Here is a 4,532-nt window from a genome sequence, read left to right as displayed (position 1 = left end):
CTCTCTCTATATATATATATATATATATACACACACACACACACACACACACACACACACACACTCTCTAACTTTACACATCAAGGAAATAGAGAAGAACAAACTAAGCCCAAAGTTTTCAAAAGGAAGAAAATAATAAAGATTAGGACAGAAGTAAGTGAAATAGTGAGCAAGAAATTAAGAGAAAAGATTAATAAAACTAAGAGTTGTTCCTTTGAAAAGTGACAAACCTTTAGTTAGACTAATGAGAAAAACAAAGGGTCCAATCAGCAAAATTATAAATGAAAGACGATGCCACAGAAATACCACTGATACCACAGAAATAAAAAATAATGTTAAAAGACTATTGTGAAGAGCTAAATGCCAACAAACTGGACAATCCAGAAGAAATGATAAATTCTTAGAAACATACTACTTATCAAGACTGAATCAGGAAGAAATAGAAAATCTGAACAGACTAATTAGTAGTAAGAAAATTGCATTGGTAAGCAAAATCCTCCAAAAGAGAAAAGCCCCAGGGCAAGATGGATTAGCTGGTGAATTTCACTAAATATTTAAAGAAGAATTAATACTAATCCTTCTCAAATTCTGCCAAAAACAAAAACAAACAGAAAAAAAAAGAGGAAGAAACACTCCCAAATTCATTTTAGCACACCAACATTACCCTGATCCCAAAGCCAGATGAGGACACTACAAGAAAGGAAACTGCAAGTCAATATCCCTGGTGGATATAGATGCAAAAATGTTCAATGTAATACTAGCAAACCCAATTTAGCAACACATTCAAAGTATCATACATGTGATCAAGTGGGATTCATCCCTGTGATGCAAGAATGATTCAACATATGCAAATTAATAAATATGATACATCATATTAATGGAAAAAGATAAAAGTAATATCATATTTCAATAGATGCAGAAAAAGTATTTGACAAAATTCAACATTCTTTCATGATAAAAACTCTCAACAAATTAGGTAGAGAAAGAACATACCTCAACAAAATAAAGGTGGTATATGACAAGCCCACAACTAACATCTTAGTCAATGATGAGGTTGGCAGATTTTCTTTACTCTAAGATCAGAAACATCATGAAAAATTATATGCCAACAAACTGGGCAATCTGGAAGAAATGGATAAATTCCTAGAAACTTATAAACTACCAAAACTGAAACAGGAAGAAATAGAATATTTGTAAAGACTCATAACCAGCAAATAAATGGAATCAGTAATCAAAAATCTCCCAACAAACAAAAGTTCTGGGCCAGATGGCTTTCCAGGGGAATGCTACCAGACATTTAAAGAAGATTTAATAACTATTTTTTTGAACTGTTCAAAAAAAAAAATAGAAATGGAAGAAAGACTTCCAAATTCATTCTACAATGCCAGCATTACCTTGATTCCAAAACCAAAGATCCCACAAAAAAGGAGAATTACAGGGAAATATCCCTGATAAATGGATGCAAAAATTCTCAACAAGATACTAGCCAATCAAATCCAACAGTACATTAAAAGTATTATTCTATTCCTTGTCTATGGGAGTGGTTCTACATCTGCAAATCAATCAGCATGATACAACCCACTGATAAGAGTAAGGATAAGAACCATATGATCCTCTCAATAGATGCAGAAAATGCATTTAGCAAAGTATAGCATCCATTCTTGATAAAAACCCACAACAAAGTAGGGAGAGAGGGAAAATACCTCAATATCATAAAGGCCATATATGAAAGACCCACGGCTAATACCATCCTCAATGGGAAAAACTGAGAGCTTTTCCTCCATGATCAGGAACAAGACAGCAATGTCCACTCTCACCATTACCATTTAACATAGTATTATTGGAAGTCCCAGCCTCAACAATCAGACATCAAAAAGAAATAAAAGGCATCCAAATTGGCAAGGAAGAAATCAAACTTTCACTATTTGCAGACTACATGATACTCTATGTAGAAAACCCAAAATACTCCACCCAAAAATTGCTAGAACTAATACAATTCAGCAAAGTTGCAGGATATAAAATCAACATGCAGAAATCTGTTGTATTTCTATACGCCAATAATGAAGTGGCAGAAAGAGAAATCAAGAAATCGATCCCATTTACATTGCACCAAAACCCATAAAATACCTAGAAATAAACCTAACCAAAGAGGTAAAAGTTCTGTATTCTGAAAACTATAGAACACTTGTGAAATAAATTGAAGAGGACAGAAGGAAATGAAAAAAACCTTCCATGCTCATGGAATGGAAGAACAAACATTGTTAAGAGTCTGTGGTCATGAATAAGGGCGATTTTTAGAGAAAACAGACAGTAGAGCCATCTGTGGTCAGGACTTCCAGCTCATAGAGGAGTAAGTATTTCAGTGCATTAAAGGGACAATGCATTACAGGATGCATGGATGCAATCATCCCTGAGTTAGCCAGTTAAATTTCAGATCTAAGCACTTGATAACCTGGTCATAACAGGCAAGATTTCTTTGCCAGTGAGTGCTTTACTTATTATCATTGCCAGGAGATCCCATACCTAGATTGGGTGTTTCCTGTCAACTATAGTTCTTTTAGTTATATAATTTTTATATAAATATGTAACTTTTATATGAAATCATTAAAGCTGCAAAATCATGTTGTTTTTTCTCTGTGCCAGGCTATTAATTCATCTCTGGTGTAGAAAATTCCTCACGTGAGGGATAATTCTAGAAAATGACCACAAGATGGCAGCATATACATATGATAGTTAAACTTTAGCTGCCAAGGAAAATTAAACTCAGACTGATATCCTAAAACCATTCTAAAGAGTAGATAAATGATTCCATAAAAGTGTAACTTACAGTAAACAAACAAAAAACTTCCAACGTTGTTGGCAATATGTGCAGTCCTTGGAGGAGACGTACACAATGAGGGAGGGATGGGAGTGCTGGGGACATTATTTGTCCCACACCTTCTGATAGAGAGGTTTTACCCTCATATCATTTGTAGAATAGCTCCTGCTGACACCCAACTTATCCGTGCTTCAGTTTCCTCATTTGCAATTATGGACAATAATACTACTGCCTCCCTTGTAGAGAAGCTGTGAGGATAAAAGTGAGGGAAAATATATACTGAATCTATAACAGATCCTGCTAGTTTGTATAAGCTATTATTTATTATTCATAATTTGCAATTGAGCTACCTGACACTATACTTGCTTCTAATCTAAGCTGTCATTTATTAATTGTGCATGTAGTAAAACATTTAGCATATCACATTTGTATTGCATGGCGTTATCATTAAATCTTTGGACCAAACTTTGGGTGTGAATAATGGAACACATTTATAGATGCAGAAACTGAGATGCAAAGAGATTAAATAACATGTCTGAGGTAAAACTGCTAATAAATGACTAGGATGGATTTCTAAGCCTGCTCTGACTTATTGGAATCATATCCGTCAACTCTTTACTATATCTGAACATGATTACCAAAATTTCATTTTGCGATGCATTGGATGATACGTTAAATCGAAATATTTGTCTTCCTCTTCCTACCAAAATATTTAAGAGTAATCTCATTATTTAAATTTAAATTTTTAGTTTACATGGCTCTAAGAATGGGACACGGAGCAGAAACAACATAAAATGCAATACCTGCATGTGTAGATGTAGTCAGTCTAATGCTTGTGAAATAAAATTCACGAAAAAACATTCCTACTATAAAAATAGGGGAAAGTATATAAGTTAAAATTAAAGGATAAAATAAAGAGATAAAACACCTTAGAAAGTAAAGAAAAATATGTTACTTATAAAGGGGGGAGAAAACATTTGACATCATATTTTCTCAGAATATTACATCACAGAAGATATTGGAAAAATGATGGTTAACTGATTTAGAAAAAGTGATGTTTGTGTGTTCCTGTCCATGGGAAAGAGCCAGGATAGGAAAACTACTGCAGGGGTGCTTGGGTGGCTTAGTCAGTTAAGTGTCCAACTTCGGCTCAGGTCATGATCTCATGCTTCATGAGTTCTTGCCCCATGTTGGGTTCTGTGCGGACAGCTCAGAGCCTGGAGCCTGCTTAGGATTCAGCATTTCCCTCTCTGCCTCTCCCCTGCTCGCACTCTCTCTCTGTCTCTCTCTCAAAAATAAACATTAAAATAAGTTATAAAAAGAAAAGAAAAAACCTGCAATGTTAAAGACATAATGCAGTATATTATTAGCGCCAGACAAGCATAACCGTCTTTTCTTTGACAGTCAGAAACCCACAGGTTAGAATGAGAAAGATTTTACAAGCACATGGTCTACCAACTTAAAATGCATGGAAGGCTTAGGGAATACTGAGGGTTTTGATGTGGAGACAGTGAGTGCTAGAAATATTTGCTCACATTTTAACATTTTAAGATAAATCAATACTTATTTTTATATTTCTTTACTCATTTCATTTCAATATTTGGATACAAGGAGATTTTTTTTTATATTTCTTTACTCTTGTTTTTATATTTCTTTACTCATTTCAAGGATACAAGGAGATTTTTTTTATATTTCTTTACTCTTATTTTTATAT

This window comes from Panthera uncia, assembly GCF_023721935.1.
Source record: "Panthera uncia isolate 11264 chromosome B2 unlocalized genomic scaffold, Puncia_PCG_1.0 HiC_scaffold_24, whole genome shotgun sequence".
In the NCBI taxonomy this organism is placed as follows: domain Eukaryota; kingdom Metazoa; phylum Chordata; class Mammalia; order Carnivora; family Felidae; genus Panthera; species Panthera uncia.
This window is presented reverse-complemented; position numbering follows the sequence as displayed.